The sequence below is a fragment of the Lolium perenne genome, chromosome 2 (assembly GCF_019359855.2).
Source record: "Lolium perenne isolate Kyuss_39 chromosome 2, Kyuss_2.0, whole genome shotgun sequence".
Classification (NCBI taxonomy): Eukaryota; Viridiplantae; Streptophyta; class Magnoliopsida; order Poales; family Poaceae; genus Lolium; species Lolium perenne.
In genome coordinates this window covers 175,399,197-175,420,984 of record NC_067245.2, presented here as the reverse complement: position 1 = coordinate 175,420,984, position 21,788 = coordinate 175,399,197, and the positions used below count along the sequence as shown (strand labels likewise).

Here is a 21,788-nt window from a genome sequence, read left to right as displayed (position 1 = left end):
GTATGAATATTATGGTATACTAAACATCTCATGGCTGTAAGGACATGCTATTGCAGAATGCATGTAAGCTTACGAATTAGAACTAAAACATAATGAATTTATCAGTCCATTTCAAAATAATTTAGTTCTAACTTCGTCAAAAGTCAGACTACTGACTTAGGACAAAGCTAGAACTTCAATTAATTTGGAATGGAGGGAGTATAAAAGAAGGTGAACAGAGAACTTGGAGGTAGAAAACTGACAATCAAGATCATGTTTGTATGAGACAAGGTTGAAAGGGGATGCACGAACCTTCTGCAACAATTTCCCCTTGATCAGAAACATTTACAGTCAACTCTCTAGTCCTCCAGAGTCTTTTACGAGCGTTGAACACCCCAATCTACAAAGTCAAACCGATATATTTCTGAGTGCTAAGATTTTGCTGTTCATAGTTCCGCATTATGGGATGAACACACAGATGGAGCAAATCACACATAGAATATGAAAGGAAAGTTACCGAAACATTTATATTTGCATGACTGTCATTTCCTTTGGCAAAATGGCCCTTGGATAAGTCCAGTAACATGTTCTCCAACTGATAATAGCAGCAAGAAATTACAGAGGTCAAGAGCATAGAGTAATACAATGTGGCCTACATATATGATTTTTCTGAAAATAATCCACTTAAAGACTAAACTTTCCATGAAGTTCAGTTGGACTCTAAAGCCTTCAAAACGTCAAAACCATAGCATAAACTTTGTTAAACCGGCCAGTAGTGCCCTTCATGACGAACGGCTCGGTGTATTGCACCACATGGACTACATGTAGACAAAGCCTCCACGTTGCTGTACATGAATCAGCTTGGCACACCGCAACTGACTCACGGAACCGCTCTCTCCCTCCCCATTATAATCACCACCCTCTCATTGATCAGATCTTGTAGATAGGGCTGCGAGCAGGATCCCATGCAAACCCACATATAGGTGTTCTAAAAGTCAACCTAGTGCAATTTTTATTTGAGATTAACACATGTTTGACTTTTGATATACCTACATGAAGGTTTGCGGGATGTCCGCTTTGCAACCCTACTTGTAGATCACTGGTTCTTTAAGCATATCAAAGACGAAGATACGTTTAAGTATAATGTACACGTGCCTTCTTAACAGGCTTCTTCTACAGCCGCCACCAGTATCACATTTTGGACAAAATGTGCAAAGGTGAGCAAAACAAGAAGGAAGCAACTGCAAGGATAAGGACAGGGCCATTTCTGCACCAAGATTCTCCATTAGAAATATTATGTCTGATGTTTAAAGACACATATTGATGCTAAGAGCTTGTGATTTCAGTTCCAATTCAATAGGACTTGTTATGTAAGTGTCATGTTAAGGACCGGTTGTGTCAAAACAAAATGTGCTAGTTCCACGTTATGAAGTTAAACTGTAGATGCTTTTCTAATAAATTTGGATTGAGGTCTAGTGGTGCTCTTTGACCTTATTAATTGCAAGTACTAGCTGATTTTGGTCAAAAGAAACAATTGATGGGTGTGCAACAAGTGGAGTTTGGATATTGTTGATTTTCTAATATGCTTGTGAGCCAGTTTTATGTTAAAATGGTTACTATTGCTCTGGAAGCTGCATCCCCAACTGTTTTTATTTACTTTCACATTGCTCTATAATTTGTAACTCTGGTTATGCTTTTGAGAAAGCAGGGGCAAGCCACAATTTTTGAGCTACTGAAGGGACATAATTGAGCACTATTTCTCTGTATATGACTGTGTGTGGTTGATATGTGACCCCATGAGCCATGATACCAATTTACACATGGTTACTGCTGTAGTACTGCAAACAAGGCTACACCATACCATCACTGTGATACAAATTGTGCTAGAATGATTATCACATAACTCCATTCATGACGCACAGATGTCCACAAAAGAAGGTATTTAGAGCTGCAAACAACTGTCATAATTCCCTTTCATATGATTACTAGCCTACTACTACATGTTAGTATTTCTAAGCAAATGAAAATCTGTGCAACTAAAAAGCTCAACTCCAAGTGCTTTTGACAACTAAATGTTAGTAGTATTTCTTAAAAAAACTGTGTAACTAAGAAACTCAACACCTTGAGCAAATCATTTTCTTGGCACAGCACAGACATTACACAATACACTTTTTTGTTGCAAAGTTGAAGCTCCAAAGTGAATTTCATACAAAGTTGAAGCTCTAAAGGTGGGCTTCTCATTTCAACTGAATCCTTATATAAATCTATAATATGCTCACCTCAACTGTAGTAGAAATGTTTTCTCCCTCAAAACATTCAATAACATCGCCCATTCGGATTCCAAGTTTCTCCGCATGCGATTCTTTTGAGACCTAAGGTTCAGTTGGTGATAATTACTCCATGATGTCAAGAGAAGAACCTTAAGTAAACAAATAAGCAACAGTAAACATTCCATACCTCTTGAACAATAAGACCGCGATCAATATTAAACTTGCGCCGTATCTTCTCAATATGAGCAGGGTCTAAAAGCTTGATGGCGAAGAACTTCAACCCAAGGTGGGGACGCGGGGTGGACCTATACAATAATCATTTAATAATCAAAAACAGTGAAAAAGAGCATGTAAAAGTCGAACCCATTTCAAATGAGTTATTTTCTTCCAAATACAAAATTGGATAACAAACCGCCAAAACCAGACCAATTATTTGAATAAAGTTGAAAAACACTCAAGGAGAATCTGTCATAATCCTATGGCCCAATAAAAAAACACATTTCAATGGAAACAAGACCAACTGAGTATATAGAGAGTTACGCAAAACAACAGCATCAGTGCCAACTGAACTGATAACGGTGACCACAACTTTTAGACATTTAAAAGAAAACACGCCTTTTGTAGTTTTGTACCAGTATTTAACTTAAAACCGAAATCTACCAGTTTTACACTATTTGACAAAAAATCCGACAGATCAGGCCCACATGTAAGGGCTGATGAAGTAAAATGCTGCCTGCGGACAGACATGAGCCCCATCTGTCATCTTTCTCTCCTTCCTCTTGCCTATTTTTTTCTCGCTCTCTAGATCAAGGACTGCCATTAGGGCCACTACCTAGTCGAAGGCTGTCATCCAGGGACTCCACTTCATCTTTCACACAGGCATGCTTATCATGCTCCACTTCTTCAGCTGCGGGACAGGTAGTTTCTTTGTCGCGCCGCTTACCTACCCCCGCCCATGCCTGTGACACATCGCAACCGTCATTGAGGCGGAGCGCACCATCGCGCTTAACCCCCGCGACGACACACCCCTCATTCTCAAGGCCCTCACCCTCAAGCTCCAGGAGCAAAGCTTCAACGCACCCCAAGCGCAGGAGATCGCACTCAACACTGCTGTCTTGTGCCCCACAACTCCAGCCTGAACCCCAGCATGGGCAGGAGAAGCACCTCGTTCAATTGAGTCTCCATGCTTGCGCCTGAAGGCCAATGGTCATAAGCAACCCAGGGCCGGTGCGCTGCTAGGTGCGAGGGCTACCCACTCATGGAGCTTGCTCGTGCGAGAGGAGGGTGGCATGGAGACGGTGTTAGAGAGAGAGAGAGAGAGAGAGAGAGACCGACATGTGGATCTGGTTTGAAGATTTATTTTCCACGTTAGCCCTTGTATGTGGGACCAGCCTGTTGGATTCATCTTTAAATGAGGCAAGAAATGAAGCGTGGATACTTTGCTTTTCTACCGTATCGGTATCGGATACTGCTCGAATACGGGATATTGCCTGGATGCTGCTCGATACGTATCCCGTATGTATCTTCTCATTTTCGAATTAAAGAAAAATAAAACAAAATACCGACAGGGGAGGGATACCCAAGGGATACTCGAACCATACGGAAACCTTACGAATTACGATGCCCGTTCCCAAAAAGAAAACACGCCCCACAGCCTCCAAAAACACGGTTCACACATCGCACCCTTGCGCAGGCCATCTCTCTGAAGCCGTCTCACTGGTTGAGCAAGCCAACGTCCACTCATCTGCTATTGCTGATCCTTCCACTCCACCCTGCCTCATCGAGCTACGTGACCAGCGAGTTTTCTTCCTCCATCTCCTAGTCCCCTTTCGGCCAGCACCTTCATCCATGAATCCACCCACCATTGATTTGATCTCTCAATTCATTCCTTCTCCCTTCAGATAAGCAATGGGTAGTGGTAGTACGTCCACATCAAACAAATCTTGGACTGGGAGCTCAATGTCGAGCATGTACAATGGCAGCAACTTCTGGGAATGCAGCCCAGGTACTACCCACTGCTTGTGTGATATGGAGGAGATCCACATCCATGTTAATCCTATGACTAATATTTACTTTCTATATTTTTAAATAATTTACATATATATATGAATGTATCCCCGTATCTGAGTTTTTTAAGAATTGTCGTATCACGGTATCCCCGTATCACGTATCGGATACGTAAGTATCTGTGATTCCTAAGAGGCAACCGCTAGATTCAGGTTCTGTATTAAAGATTAGCCAAGAATGTGTGGTTATTTGTTAAAATTTCCAAAATTTGTGGTGAACTGTTATCAGTTGCAATGAAGTGCGGTTTTGGGCAAAACACTCTATTATGAAATCTCTGCTCATGATCACCTACCCACCTAGGCATCAAGGTAAGAGCCTTAGCATCACTTATACATGATTTTTGCACTAAAAAAATTGCATCAATTTATATTAAAACATGACAAGAATCGCACTGCTGAACAATCTCATATTACTATTGGTGTCATTAAATTGGACAAACAAGAAAATAAAAAGAAGGCAAACCAATGTGAATAAATTATGAAACATGAAATGCAGAATTTCAACATTGCATGATAAAAAATGGAATATACAATCATTCATGAGAAACGAGAATGACATGATATTTATTATCTAGTTTTAAGTGCAACTCCAGATAAAATGCACAAAACAGTAAACAAGAATTTATTACAATTAGCAAAACTACAATATAACAAATGAAAACTTACCCATGAGTCCTCCACAGATCCAAGCACTTAAGTAGAATCGAAGAAGGTATAAAAGACCCGTCGGTAGAATTATTCACTATGCCCACGACATTTGAATCGAAGTCAATGACTGGTCCTCCATCATCAAACTACAATATCCGTATAACCATATTTTACAGTTTATAGTAACAAAATAGTAAACAAAGAACTGCACAATAAATAATGAAAATACATTAAGTAGACTGTATTGCACATGCAGTGTCCGGTGCCACGTAGGGTCGAACCATCTAGTCCTGTTAGACTTAGACGGTTAGACCCAAACCATTTCTCCCCTATTATCGCCGTGTCCACTGCCTTGTTTCCACTTAGGCAATCAACTGGATGACGAATCGATGATCACCGGCATGCCTTCATAATCTAACCATGATGCGATCTGCAGCTGAGTGCTCTTTACTCCAGTGTTGTTCTACCTAATTTTTTTTGCCTGTTTCAGAGGCTAGGGTTTTTATCGAGGGAGCGGAGGACATTTGGTTTCAGGGACAGGGACCTACTGAAGTTTTGTTGCATCAGAACAAAAAATCATTCGAAAAATTCATTAAAGTGCTATTTTCTACCGATTTTGTAAGTTCGGGTTTTTGGAAATTTATTGAATTCTGCATACTTCTTCAGATTATCTCTTACTGGTGTGTGAGCAATGGATTTTTGGTGGATAGTCTGTTACAGAGAGATCTCATTTTGGAAGGGATTTCATAAATCATGGTGCGGGGATTGTGCTATATTGGTGGAAAAAACTGACATGACTTTTGTTGAGAGCAATAGGATATCGCTTCTTGAGATCAAGGCCACCTCCATGATAATGTGAAATATCAAAAGATCTGAAGTTAGACTTGCTTTATCCAGGGTCATAACTGAATAATCATTTAATGGTCTGAGGTTTCTGTATGGTGACAATGGTTGTGAGAATACAAGTCGGCATACAACAGATTGCGGGGTAGGCGGGTGGCAAATATTGATGCAGAAATGCCAACAGAGAACAACACCAAAGGAGGGAATTTTGAGCAGCCACATATGAATATGGAGCATGTTGAGAAGGGGCTCACGTGGCGCGCCACCAAGCCTATGTGTCACCGCCCACAGGACGGCACGTGCATGACCCAAATGTGCAATACCGATCAACAAAATAACTTTGACTGGGCTAGGGGGCAGTATGAATGGTTGGGAGTCATATGGACTTAACTCCATTAAGCATATTCCAAATTTCGAAATAAAAAATGATGCATATAATAGTGTCACGGTACCTCATTGTCCACATCTTTGCGAGAAAGGTACATGTAATGATAGCGATCATAGATAGTTGGATTCAAATATTCTGCCCTGCCATGAGTTATCCTGAGATTCATTTTTTCATCTCTCCCAAGCTGGAAAACTTCTTGAGCACATTCCACACTATTACTAAAATCAGGTACAGGTAGCTGAAGAGATTGATCCACTCCAACCCTAAAAAAAGCGAGATCATAATGCTTCTGGAGGTAAATCAATTGGCCCTCTGCAGTTGTGTCATCTAATAAGTGAATAACAACCTGAAACAGTGGTTGGAACAAGTATGGGTACATCTTGTTCAGAGCTGCTGGCAAAGGACAGAAGATCCTTCAAGATAGAAGTACGCATATAATGTTCATGAGACAGGATCACAGGATTAACAAAAATGAGACTAAATTCATGATAAAAGTCATCAAGAACACGGGCAAAGCATATGACACAAAGTGAGATTTCTCCTATCCTTAACATCTCACCTTAGCCTCAGCGGAATACTCATCTTGGCCTAACCAGTGGTCCATAGACGGGCAGTTTGAGCGTATTAGATGTGCTGTTGTCAAAACAATGCCGGTGTTTTTCTTTCCATCCCGTTCAATCCAGAATCCAGAGCACCTTCTTAGCAGTGTATTATCTGCAAAATCCATATAAATGTTTACTTGCAGAAGGCAGCAAGTTGTGGGTTTAGCAGTGACTCTGAACATATAGGCAAGATGTGACATACTAACAAAGGATGAAAGCCCCAGGACATAATGAGCAGAACGAAGCACTGCTTCTCTTCCAGATTCACGTACAGGAAGAAGTTTAGGATCAGCAGACAGGCATGTGGAAGCTCTGAAGAACTCAAGGGTGGGCAGATCAAACTGGGCAGCTACAAGAAAATCATACAGCATGCATAAGCACAGGTAAGCTTTATATGCCACTCAAAAAAATTGACCATCTAACTTGCAAGTCTGTATACAGCAAAGCATAATTCAATTCAGGACAAAATGATTGTCAGGACAACTGGTGGCCTACTTTGGCTACATTCTAGAACAGACATCAACACTGAGACACAACTTTAACCAGCATGCCATCCTGACAGAGGGTAGTATAATGTACTGAATGAAAGAAGCTACTCAGATATGTTAGCAAGATGCAGCTGATGGTAAGCAAAAACCACCAGGTGCATGGCAATATCAAAGAGGAGGACTATCTCAATTAAACAAGGTATGAAACATGTCAAAACCAGGACCCAGGCATACCCTCAGCTATTTGAACTTCAGTTAGCCAAGCATGCCAATGATTAAAGATATTTTACATATTATAGGTGTTAGATATTGAATATGAAACATGCATTCTCTTATTATTTATTTGGACTATGACTTAATTCTATTGCAGACTTGAAATTCTTGGTTTACAGAACAAACCTAATTTTTGCCGGTAACTCAAATTTCAGCATCAAAGGCCTTGTATATCTCCGGATGGTAAATTCTGCTATATATCACCCCGTCACCAGGGAGGTATGGCTCGCAAAGTGGCGAGCTGGGCGCAGATGAAACCACCACCTCTTCTTCCTCCTCCTCCCTCCCTAGATCTCTTTTTTTCGTTTCTCTGTCCTCCTCTTCTCGCTCCCCGCGGATCCTCTTTTTCCCCCTCCTGGATTTTTTCTTCGTGGACACAGCACTCCGTTTCCTTCTTTCCAGCCGGGTTCCAGACGTCGGCGTGGCTGCGGGTGCGCTGCCAAGGCGGAGCACAGGAGGTGTTGATGTGGATTCCTTCAGCCGCCTTCTTGCCCTCGACCTGGATCCCGATGCGTCGTCCTCTTGTGTGCCGGGAAGCGGCATTGTTGATCTGGCCAGGAGGGATCGTCCAGAGCAGGGAGCAAATTAAGATGATCGCCGGAGACGCTCGCGCCCAGTCGCCTACACCGTGCTCCGACGGAAATCAGGGGGTTTTGTGTATGGCAAGGAGGGACGGGACAAGGGTTTGGATTTTTTTTCTTTTTCGAAGAGTCTTCTAATCATCTTCCTTTGTTTCGCGATGCGCTGCTGGTTGCCTCCCCCTGAGAATCTCTAGCCGGCCCCATCCGCATAAGGCCTTGTTTGGTACTACGGAGTAGTGTTTTAGTGGGAATTAGTGGGGATAATACTCTAGAGTATTGGGTGTATCACTGCTGTCACCCAATCCTCACAAATCCCATCCACAATCCACTAGGTAGGAGTAGAGTATCGGGGATTGAAAAAATTACATTAAAATTTGGGGAAAAGTGGGGATAAGTGAGGATTAAACTTGCTCATACTCTAGCACCAAACATGTATTGGAGATAAGTAGGGATTTGAAATTTGGAGCGGATTATCCCCGCTAATTCCCACTAAAACTCTAGTACCAAACAAGCCCTAATTGTTTTCCGGTTTGGAGGAGAGAAAAAAACCGTTACAAACCGCATTGAACCTCCATACCAAAAAAAAAAAAAATCCCGGCTATCCTGTTTCGCGCCGCGGAAACTCCACGTTCCCGGGTTAGGGAGGCTATGCGAGCGCGAACCCCATCTTCTCCCCCGCGTTGGCGCGAAGGAAGTTTCGACTCGCCCTTTCCCGCTTCCGCCCCACCTATTGCTCCCGATTCCGCCGCTTCCAGTCCCCTCAGGCCACCGCAGCCCGCGCGCTCGCACCGACATGGACGTCATCAACCCGCCGTTGCTCCCAGGCCGGACCGCGCCGCGCAGACCGGCTCCACTGACCGCATTTGGATCCAGCGTCGCCGCGACAGCCGCCACCGAAGGCCTCGTGGTCGACGCGCCTCTTTTTGCTGCTCTCGGAAAGCGGAAGCGGCTGGGGTAGCACGTCGTCCCTGTGCCTCCCGCTGCCCCCGCGCCTCCCGGTGCAGCTGCCCTCCCGCTCTGGCCAAGCGGGTGAAGCGGCCGAGCAGCAAGGTACCGGCGCCAGCGCAGAAGAAGGCGGCGCCAAAGAAGGCTGCGAAGAAGCCAGCAGTAGCCAAGATGGCATCGCTGACTGCCTTGATGTCAGTGATGACGAAGGCGCCGCTGGAGTCGGTTGTTGCGCGCAAGGTGCTCGACAAAAATCCCGCCGTTGATGTCATACCAGAGTTGTACGCTGAGATGCTCAACGAGGCTTCTGTCGACATCAGCTCGGTGCCGCCTGCGGATTACGGTGACTACAACGACGGATTGGAGGAGGGACTCGAGGGCGAGGAGTTTGAGGAAGAAGAAGACGCCGGCGGCAAGGAGGAAGATGAGTTGGAAGAGATCGAGGAGGGGGCATTCGATGTGTGGTGGCCAAGGCGAAGGGGAGGGCGATACGGTCCGGCAGCTACAGTGAATTTGAAGATGTGATCTTGGTCTGAGATTGGGAGGCGGTTTCGATGGATGCCGTGACCGGCACCGATCAAACCATCAAGAGTTATTGGCAACGCATCGACGACAAGTTCTTCCAATTGATGTCGCCTCTCTCTTCTACTCCGACCTGCTCCTACTGCTCGCTCCAAGGCCGATGGGATACCATCAAGACGGCGTGCAGCCAGTGGGCCGTTTGCATTGAGGGCGTGAGGAACGCGCCGCCGAGCGGCGCCAACGCCGGTGATTGGGATGCTATCGCGCAGCAAAGGTTTTGGAAGATGTCGTGTTTGAAAGGCATGCCGTTCAAAGTCGCTCATTGCTATACCCTTTTTGAGCACAATCCGAAATGGAAGTTGAGGGAGCAAAAGGCGCCACCGCCAAAGCATAAGCTTGTTGAGTTGGAGGATGCAGAGGAGGATGATGTGCTTAAGACCAAGAAGAACAAGAAGAGACCAGATGGAGCAAAGGCAACCAAGGATAAGATCAAGAAACAAGGAGAGACCGCATCATTGTCTTTCAAGATCGATGTGATGGTCAAATCCAAAGAGGTGTTGTTGATGAAAACTTTGGAGGCAAAGAAAGAGATGATGGAGGTGAAGACCAAGGAGAAGGAGGCAAAGTGGACCATGCTCCAGGAGGATGCAAAGCCCAAGGCCGACAATGAGGAGATGAGAACACACACCGAGGAGCACCCGTGCCATGGTAGAGCTCATTACGACGGACAAATGCCACTATGATGATGAACCCGACCGGCATGGATGAGGCTAGCCTTGACTGGTGGAAGCTTGCGAAGACACATATCTTGACGTGAAGGAGGAAAGCTGCACGCGCTGCCATGGATGCCGCAATGAATGCCGGAGGTGAAGACGCTACGACGAGTGGTGGCGTCCATGTCAAAGCGCCACAACCGACGGAGACGCGTGATCACTTCTCTCCTTGATGATGTGATGTTCGATCTTCTTTTGGTGTTGTGTTTCATATACGATTTAGTATTTTGAACAATCTATTTTTCATGCTTATGTTGCTGCATTGAGAATTAGCAGATTATTTGCATAAACACTTTGTTTCCGGTTTTTGGTTGCGGGCTGAAAAACGGCCGTGCAGTCCAGATGCGACAAACGCGGCCCGTATAACAGCATATTCCCGAATATGCTGTTATGCAGGCCGCATTAGGCGCGTCTAGACAGCGCGGCCGTTTTTCGGCCCCCAAAAGGTGTTTCGGGCTGCCTGGATACGCCGATTTAGGGTTTGCGGTTTTGGGGTTCTGCTATAGATGCTCTGATGCCCGCTGCTGCTCTTCCAACGTGGGCTGCCGCTATTGCCCTGCTGCCGCTTATGACCCCGCACCTGCCGCACGTCACACCGTCCGCCACCGCGTGCTCCGGTCGAAGCCCAAGTCGCCGCGGCCTTGATTGCTCCCCAGCCGTCACGAGCTCGTGCCCCGTTCGCCGCGAGAGAGCCTCCGCCATGACCGTTGGCCGCCGTGACCAGCCGCCGCTGCTGCCGACGATTTTCCCCACACGCGGGCCCCACTATTGCTCCTCTCGCAGGCTTCCGCGACTGTGGTGTCTCCCCCGTCGCCGAGCGCTGTTGTCGCAGCGAGCTCGTGTCCCGTCCGCTTTGCAAGCTTGCCCGAGCCGGCCATGGCAGAGCTCTCCCATGCTGCCATGGACGGTGGTCTGAGCTCTAGGAAGATGGGACTAGGGATTCACTAGATCTTTCTCAGATAGATCTCCGATGTGGGGGATTTGTCGTCAGCGAGCTCAAACCCATGCATGGCGGTGTCTCCATTTTCGTTGGAAAGGTTAAGGTTCAGGGAACTTTTTCAATGTTACACAACGTGGCAGGATCTGATACATGTGTTACTTTTTTTTTTATTGTGTAAGTACGTGCAAACTAATACAATGATTTATGTGTATATGATATAGAGAGGTTGCACCAATGTTACATATATGTTCCTTTAATGTTGGATAAATTATGCAATTGATCTCTGGTTGTGTGTGGCAAGGCACTCCCGACAATTCCTTAAGGGCCAGGAAGCCAATCTTGGGAGGGAGAAGCGCGACCGTAAGGCAGGCCTTCTGGCTCAGGTCGAGGCCTTGGATGGGGTTGCGGATTCATCGGGTTTGGATGAGGAAGGGTGGGCCCTTCGCTACCATCTGGAGGACTAGATTGTGCTTTTAGACTTCATGGAAGAGGAGTATTGGAGGCGGTGGAGTCGGGTGCAATATAATGGCTCCTGAAAGGGGATGCTTGCACGGTGTACTTTCGTGCTATTACCAATGGGTGCCGGCGTAAGTGCGGTATCCCTTGTCTGATTGTGGAGCAAGGGGAGCTTACGGATCAGGCGGACATTATGGGGCATCTATATGACTTTTATCGTCAGGTGATGGGCTCAGCGGGCGAGGCAAGGGACTTTACTCTTGCTACGGAGTTGTGGCCGCCCTCTGAACGCATATCTGAGACGGAGAATTACGATATTCAGCGCTCATTTACGTTGGAAGAACTGGATGAGGTCATGCATGATATGAAGGTAGATTCGGCGCCGGGCCCGGATGATCTCCTGGTGGCTTTCTTTGCCAGGTTCTGGGGAACCTTGTGACATCTTGTCTTTTAGATCCTTATTGATACTCCCTTGGGTGGGTAGACATTTCACGTCTGAATTTTGGGATGCTGTCTTTGATTCCTAAGGTTAAGGGGGCTGACTCCATCAAACAGTATCGCCTTATTGCATGTATCAATGTGATTTTTAAGTTTGTGTCTAAGGCTTATGCGTCAAGACTCGCTTCGCTAGCACATAGAACGATAGATCGAACTCAATCTGCTTTCATTAAAGGGAGGGCCCTACACAAGTGAGTGTTGGCCCTCCATGATATCGCCCACGAGCTCCGTTCAAAAAAGCTAGGGGGCCTGTTTCTGCAGTTAGACTTTGAGAAGGCCTACGATCGGGTGGACTGCGACTTCCTGCGGGAGATGCTCCACCAGGAAGGCTTCTCTCCAACTGTTGTTCACCGTCTTATGCAGCTGGTCTCGGGTGGCCAAACGGCGGTGAACATTAATGGGGAGATTGGCCCCTTCCTTTGCAATGCCAGAGGGGTCAGGCAAGGGGATCAACTGTCCCCCATCCTCTTTAACTTCATGGTGGATGCTCCGGCGGCCATGTTGTCAAGGGCGAAGGAGGCGGCACACGTCTTGGGTGTGGTGAGGCATCTGATTCCGGGGGCCGGGGAGTCACTCACCTGCAATACGCAGATGATACTATGATCATGATCGAGACGATGGACAAGGGCATTGCCAATCCGTAGCTCATTCTTATTAGTTTCAAAGTGATGTCCGGGCTCAAGATCAACCTCTCCAAGAGTGAGGCAGTCGTGGTAGGGAACACGACAGGGGAGCAGGAGAGGGTGGCGCGCCTCCTTAACTACAGGCTCGGGAAGTTTTTCATTAAGTACCTAGGTCTTCCGCTGAGTAGTAAGACTTTGCGTGCCTCAGACTGGGAGTTTCTGATGGTCAAAGTCGGCAAAAGGGTAGAACCTTAGCAGGGAACCTTCTTGGCTTCAGCAGGGTGATACGTCCAAAACGTATCTACTTTCCCGAATCTTTTTGTTATTATTTGCCCTCAAACTTGTGTGTTTTGAATGCAACTAACGCGGACTAACGCTGTTTTCATCAGAATTGCCCTGATGTCTTGTTTTTGTGCAGAAAATCAACTTTCGGGAAAAATCCCAGAAATATACTGCTGGCGCGTAGTTGACGTGTGAGTTAGAAATTTTGTTCCTTCACTTCCCCGGCAACGGCGCCAGAAATTTAGCTTGACACGCGTACAGCACGCGACCGTTGGGAACCCCAAGTGGAAGGTGTGATGCGTACAGCAGTAAGTTTCCCTCAGTTAGAAACCAAGGTTTATCGAACCAGTAGGAGTCAAGAAGCACGTTGAAGGTTGATGGCAGCGAGATGTAGTGCGGCGCAACACCAGGGATTCCGGCGCCAACGTGGAACCTGCACAACACAACCAAAGTACTTTGCCCCAACGAAACAGTGAGGTTGTCAATCTCACCGGCTTGCTGTAACAAAGGATTAGATGTATAGTGTGGATGATGATTGTTTGCAGAAAATAGTAGAACAAGTATTGCAGTAGATTGTATTCGATTAAAAGAATGGACCGGGGTCCACAGTTCACTAGAGGTGTCTCTCCCATAAGATAAATAGCATGTTGGGTGAACAAATTACAGTTGGGCAATTGACAAATAGAGAGGGCATGACAATGCACATACATGATATGATGAATATTGTGAGATTTAATTGGGCATTACGACAAAGTACATAAACCGCTATCCAGCATGCATCTATGCCTAAAAAGTCCACTTTCAGGTTATCATCCGAACCCCTTCCAGTATTAAGTTGAAAACAACAGACAATTGCATTAAGTATGGTGCGTAATGTAATCAATAACTACATCCTCGGACATAGCATCAATATTTTATCCCTAGTGGCAACAGCACATCCACAACCTTAGAACTTTCTGTCACTGTCCCAGATTTAATGGAGGCATGAACCCACTATCGAGCATAAATACTCCCTCTTAGAGTTAAGAGTAAAAACTTGGCCAGAGCCTCTACTAGTAACGGAGAGCATGCAAGATCATAAACAACACATAGGTAATAGATTGATAATCAACATAGCATAGTATTCTCTATCCATCGGATCCCAACAAACACAACATATAGCATTACAGATAGATGATCTTGATCATGTTAGGCAGCTCACAAGACCCGACAATGAAGCATAATGAGGAGAAGACGACCATCTAGCTACTGCCATGGACCCATAGTCCAAGGGTGAACTACTCACTCATCACTCCGGAGGCGACCATGGCGGTGAAGAGTCCTCCGGGAGATGATTCCCCTCTCCGGCAGGGTGCCGGAGGCGATCTCCTGAATCCCCTGAGATGGGATTGGCGGCGGCGGCGTCTCTGGAAGGTTTTCCGTATCGTGGCTCTCGGTACTGGGGGTTTCGCGACGAAGGCTATAACTAGGCGGAGGAGATAGGTCAGGGGGCCACACGAGGGCCCCACACACTAGGTCGGCGCGGCCAAGGGCTGGGCCGCGCCGCCCTATTGTGTCGCCAGCTCGTGGCCCCACTTCGTATCATCTTCGGTCTTCTGGAAGCTTCGTGTGAAAATAGGCCCCTGGGCGTTGATTTCGTCCAATTCCGAGAATATTTCCTTACCAGGATTTCTGAAACCAAAAACAGCAGAAAACAGCAACTGGCTCTTCGGCATCTCGTTAATAGGTTAGTGCCGGAAAATGCATAAATATGACATAAGGTACGCATAAAACATGTAGATATCATCAATAATGTGTCATGGAACATAAGAAATTATCGATACGTCGGAGACGTATCATATACCCAAATGCCTTATTTTCCCGGGGAACTCACGGAGCCAGAAGGTGAAGAGCAGGGAGGCCTGGGCTGGGAATATATGGCCCAGGCGCGACCCAGGCCCGGCCGCGCCTGGGGATTGTATTCCCAGCTCCTTCGTTGTTTCGGCCTCCCCTTTCGGCTATAAGATCCTCGTCACGAAAAAACCCCAGGGGGTTCGAAGTTATTCCAGAGAGAAGTCTGTAGTGCCACCGCCTTGCGAAACCCTATTTCGGAGGCAGGAACTCCGTTCTGGCACCCTGCCGGGATGGGGAATTGGAGGAGATCATCGTCATCGCCATCACCGACGCCTCTCCATCAACCATCCATGATTCTGCCATCCATGTGTGAGTAGTTCCCTCGCTGTAGACTGAAGGGGATGGTCGGGATTGGATGAGTTCGTTCATGTAATAGCATTAGAATTGTTCGGGGCATAGTGCCTAGTATCCGTTGTGAGTATTTTATGCATAGTTACAACTTGTTATACTTTATGCTTATCACTTTGGGCCCGAGTGACATGGTCTCAGATCTGAACATATTGTGTTTTCATGATTATGCTTTATATATTGTTCTTGATCATATCTGCAAGTTGAATACACATGTCATTGTCCGGAACCCGAGGGTCCGAAGTGACAATAATCGGGACAACCGGGGGGATGGCTTTGATGTGAGGATCACGTGTGTTCACGGAGTGCTAATGCTTTGCTCCGGTACTCTATTAAAAGGAGTACCTTAATTACCAGTAGTTTCCCTCGAGGCCCCGCTGCAACGGGCTGGTTGGACAAAAGATGTCACGCAAGTTTCTCATTGCGAGCACGCGCAACAAAATAGGAACACACGCCTATGGTTATTTTTTTCTTGGATACTTGTATCACTTTCTCTGCAAATACCCATGTTAGCTATTATATGAGTCGTCTCATTCATGCAATGGCCGGTTATCCATCTTCATGCCTACAGTATTTTAATCCTGCTGTTTACCGAATCCACCGCTGCTGCTGTTTTTACTTTATTTTGTTGTTACTTTATTACTGCCACTGCTATAAAACTGTTGGTACTGATAAACCTCTGTGAGCTAGTCTTTTTCCAGGTGCAGCTGAATTGACAACTCAACTGTAAAGGCTTATATTTATTCTTTGGCTCCCCTTGTGTCGAATCAATAAATTGGGTAATACTTCCCTCGAAGACTGTTGCGATCCCCTATACTTGTGGGTCATCAAGACTATTTTCTGGCGCCATTGCCGGGGAGCATAGCTTTATTTATAAGTCAACTTGGAAGTGATCTTGTTCGCTGCTATTTATTATGGGGAAAGATCCTGAATCAAAGTTCCCTATATTGCGATCCACTACAACAAGAGGTACAACTCTGAACACCTCTGTTGCTCTTGATTCTCCATCTGTTATGAGTAAGCTTCTTACTCCACAACATGCTAATGCGACTTCTGCTGAATCTGATAATGCTCCTGATGATTTTGATGATGCTTCTACTGTGCTTGATAAGAGTGATTCGCTAGGCCCTTTCCTAGATACTACAATTGCTAGAGCTAAACAAATTGAAAATGCTGAAAATACTGTTACACCTGTTAGTTCACCTCAAGCTAGGGGTAATCCTAGCGATGATCTTGATGAAACTTATATTGAACTTGATGATGACTTCATTGAAGAATGTCATGCTACTACAGATGCAAGTGCTATGAGAAGTCTACTTGCAAGGCGCGCTATTAAATATACGTCGCCTATTGATCCTACTTTTGCCACATCTCCCATAGACATTAGGGATACGGATTATGATTTCTCTCTAGATTTATCTTATATATCAATTGTTGAGAAGGAGCCCTTTTGTGGTAGTGAAAATGAAAGTGCTATGAAGCATATGAATGAGCTCAGTGTTTTGAGTAATATTTTTGCTGATGATAATAAAATGCGCACCTACTTTATTACTAAGATTTTCCATTTTACTTTGAAAGGTGCCGGGAAAGCTTGGTATGATAGTTTATTGCCTGGGTCTATTAAATGTCCTAAAGATTTAGTTGCAGCTTTCTTTCAGAAATATTTCCCTGCTAGTGCTCAACATGCTGCTTTGCAAAATATTACTGACTTTGTGTAGGGGAAAGAAGAAATATTGCATGTCGCATGGGCAAGGTTTTTATAATTAATTAGAGGAGTAATTGTAACATCCCAAATTTCAATAAGAAGAAGAAGGAGAATTCCAGAGATCCAAAATTTAGAACCAACAAAAACTTTTATTTGCATATAGTGCCATGCATAGGACTTGGGAATTTTGAGTGACATGCCATGATGATTGTTATTGTGTTTATGTGCTAAACCCTAAAACCCTAAAGTGATCAAGTGAAGATCACAAACCAAATAAAATAAAAAGAGAAAGAAGTCAAATAAGAAAACCCAAAAAACCCTCACATATGGTTTATGCCATTTTTGAAAATATTTACCCTAGACGAATTTGACCTTCACCATTAGTTGTAATATGTTACTAAACCCTTATTACAACTTTTGGAATCAAAGGAACACAAATCAAATCAAATTCAAACTCAAATGGGGATCACATATGATAATGGTCAAATCTGCCATTTATATTCTGGTCCCTACTTTGAGCCCTTGTATTTCAAGTTTTTCAAACTAAACTTTCCCAATTCTTTGCACCTCATCCAAGAGCACATCAAGGTGAACAACTTTTGTAAAGACCACCATACCAAAATCATCTTGGATCAAAAACTATGCTCATGCAAAGTTGAGACTTTTTAACAAGTGCAACAATATCACCCTTTGCATTTTTGCATTTCTTTGATTTTTAAATTTCCACCACCAGTTGTATTTGTCTCTGGTCATTTGCAACCTATCCAAATGCACAATTTTCAAATTTTGGAACCACATGAGCTCAACCAATTTTGGCAAGATTTTGCAAATTTCAAATATGGAACAAATCCAAAACACTATTTGCATAGTGTTTGGCCTAACCCTAAGTGCCCACTCAACTCTACCATGTTCCCTTGTCCCCCCTCTCTCTCTTAACCAGAATAGCAAGCCCAGGAGAGGAGCTAGCAAGACATGGCATGGCCATGCCGGCCATGTACCACATGTCGAGCCACCCCTCTCTCCCTTCTTCTTCAGCCACGGCCACCAAGCCCAAGCGCTCCAGCTCGCCTCCCTAGCACCGCCTAGCATCACCATTGTCGAGGAGGATGGCGACCATCGCCGGAAAACGCGCGCCAGAACGGCATCGGCATGCCGATGACGTCGCACCCGTGCACGCTGCGGACGCCACTGGCCACGCGCCGCCTCGTCACCTCGAGCCTCGCCTGGACCACCGCTCGACAGGTTGAGCATTGATGACCCACAAGTATAGGGGATCGCAACAGTCTTCGCGGGAAGTAAAACCCAATTTATTGATTCGACACAAGTGGAGACAAAGAATACTTGAAAGCCTTAACAGCGGAGTTGTCAATTCAGCTGCACCTGGAAACAGACTTGCTCGCAAGAGTTTATCAGTAGTAACAGTTTTATAGCAGTAGCAGTAGTGAAATAACAGCAGCAGAGTAACAAAGACAGCAGTAGTGATTAAAGTAAACAGCAGGATTAAAATACTGTAGGCACAGGGATGGATGACGGGTGTTGCATGGATGAGAGAAACTCATGTAACAATCAAAGTAGGGCATTTGCAGATAATACTAAAGCGGTGTCCAAGTACTAAGCAATCCATAGGCATGTGTTCCGTATATAGTCGTACGTGCTCGCAATGAGAAACTTGCACAACATCTTTTGTCCTACCAGCCGGTGGCAGCCGGGCCTCTAGGGAATCTACTGGATATTAAGGTACTCCTTTTAATAAAGTACCGGAGCAAAGCATTAACATTCTGTGAACACATGTGATCCTCACATCACCGCCTTCCCCTCCGGTTGTCCCAATTTCTTTCACTTCGGGGCCTCGGGTTCCGGACAGCGACATGTGTATACAACTTGCAGGTAAGATCATAAATCAATGCATATCATCATGAAACAATAACATGTTCAGATCTGAGATCATGGCACTCGGGCCCTAGTGACAAGCATTAAGCATAACAAGTTGCAACAATATCATCAAAGTACCAATTACGGACACTAGGCACTATGCCCTAACAATCTTATGCTATTACATGACCAATCTCATCCAATCCCTACCATCCCCTTCAGCCTACAGCGGGGGAATTACTCACACATGGATGGGGGAAACATTGCTGGTCGATGGAGAGGCGTCGGTGGTGATGATGGCGATGATCTCCTCCAATTCCCCGTCCCGGCGGAGTGCCAGAACGGAGTTTCTGGTCCCGAGACGGAGTTTCGCGATGTGGCGGCGTACTGGAGGGTTTCTGGCGACTTCGACTTCTTTCCTCGCGTTTCTAGATCGAAACCTTTAAGTAGTCCAGAGGAGGGCGTCAGAGGGCAGCCGAGGGGGGCACACGCTAGGGCGGCGCGCCCCCCTCCAGGCCGCGCCGGCCTAGCGTCTGGCGGCCCTGGGCCTCCCCCGGGACTGCCCTTCTGGCTCTGTGATTCTTCTGGTAAAATAGGCCCTTTGGTATAAATTCCGAGGATTTTCCCGAAAGTTGAATTTCTGCACAAAAACGAGACACCAGAGCAATTCTGCTGAAAACAGCGTTAGTCCGTGTTAGTTGTATCCAAAATACACAAATTAGAGGCAAAACAATAGCAAAAGTGTTCGGGAAAGTAGATACGTTTTGGACGTATCAACTCCCCTCAAGCTTAGCTTATTGCTTGTCCTCAAACAATTCAGTTAACAAGTGAGTGCGATAAAAGAACTTTCACGAACACATTTGTTCATATGATGTAAATATTCTCATGATATGGACAAGTACTTAGGCAATTCATAATAAGATACATGCAAATAAGATCATCTAAGAGCTATGTCAATCATGGAAAGGTACCAACAATTAATAATAAGCATCATGAATCATGTCTATAAGCAGGATTGCAATGTTCATACAAGGATATGATAAAGTGGTATCTCGCTTGCCCGAATTTGAACAGCAAAACATAAATGCCCAGGCACCTCTGAGGTTCATAGAAAGACTAGAAATAGAGATTGTCAAAGATAAAAGCATCAAAGTTATACCACAGTCAATCATATTTTGGGACAAGCATATTATACTAAGAATGACAGTTGTGCTCTCAAGAAAGTGCTCAAAGAAAGGATGGTGACACAACATGAAAGTAAAAGATTGGTCCTTCGCAGAGGGAAGCAGGGATTAACATGCGCTAGAGCTTTTCATTTTTAAAACAGGAGTAAAATTATTTTGAGAGGTGTTTATTGTTGTCAACGAATGGAAATGGGTACACCAACTACCTCGCCAACCAGACTTTCAAGAGCGGCTCCCATGAAGGACGTTATTTCTACCAGCAAGGTAGATCATCCCTCTTCTCTTTTGTTTACACACATACTTTAGTTTTTATTATGAGTAACACTCCCCCCAACCTTTGCTTACACAAGCCATGGCTAACCGAATCCTCGGGTGCCTTCCATCAATCTCATACCATGGAGGAGTGTCTATTTGCAAAATTAAGTTGCTTACTGATGAATCAGAGCAAAACATGTGAAGAGAATTATTAATGAAGTTATTAGTTGGGGCTGGGCACCCCGTTGCCAGCTCTTATTATGAAAGTCTGTCAAAAGTAAATGACAAGGTTGAAGGATAAACACCACATACTTCCTCATGAGCTATAAAACATTAACACAAATTGAGAAGCATTTTGAAGGTTTAAAGGTAGCGCATGAGAATTTACTTGGAATGGTTTGAAATGCCATGCATATGTATTTATGGTGGACACTTTGGAACAACTTGGTTTTCAGGGGTTTGGAGGCACGAGCAGCGTTCCCGCTCAGTACAAGTGAAGGCTAGCAATAGACTGGGGAGCGACAAATGAAGAGAGCAGTCACTGTCATAATCATGCTTGCGGCAAAATAAATTAACGGAGGCATAAAAGTGATACAAGAACTCTGAAGCAAAGTAAATCATCGAGGCTTAATTGACTTTTGTTCAGTCATATGCATGCGTGAGCATGTGCCAAGTCGATTCAAATGAATTATTCAGAGGAGGATACCACAATGTCATACCTATTTATGAATAAAACAATGCAAGCAAACATCCATGACATGCTACTCATATTAATAAATTGGAGCTAAACATGAGAGATCATGAACTACTAGACTTTCTTAAATGACATATACCTCACATGAACCAACTAAGCATGCTCACATGGATGAGTATATGTACAAAAATGAAAGCAAATAGAGTTCATACCAGCCTCTCACCACAGTCGAATTGTCGTAGATCGTCATTATTGCCTTTCACTTGTGTAGCTTGAATAATATGAAATGAAAACCACGCTCCAGCATCCGAAGACCATTGAACTCAAAATGAAATTTACAAAACCAAAGAAGAACAGCAAATATTTTTGGTGTTTTCAAATTGGAAACAAGAACAAAAGGAAACAAGCAAACAAAGCAAAATCTTTTTGGATTTTCTTATAGCAAACCAACGATAGCAAATAAAGCAAAATAAATGCAAGAAACCAAAATAAGCAAATGGTGAAGAGAAACAACAGAAATATTTTTGGTCTTTTTGTGTTTTAGGAAAGAAACAAAGCAAAAACTAGAAAATGAAAACTAGAAAAGTCACATAAACACAAAGCAGCAGGAATTCGTCAAACTTGACAGTAGTACAGTAAACAATTTTTAAGAAACTCGTT

The 21,788-nt window shown here is 44.8% G+C and overlaps 1 long non-coding RNA gene across 1 annotated transcript; it reads right to left on the bottom strand.

The window, feature by feature from the left end:
• Positions 1-304: 304 nt before the first annotated feature.
• LOC127330283 (uncharacterized) lies at positions 305-2,348 on the bottom strand. Its single transcript, XR_011751011.1, has 3 exons — positions 2,259-2,348; positions 497-574; positions 305-379 (listed from the first exon to the last, which is right to left on the bottom strand). It is a non-coding gene; the product is annotated as an uncharacterized lncRNA (long non-coding RNA).
• Positions 2,349-21,788: the final 19,440 nt, after the last annotated feature.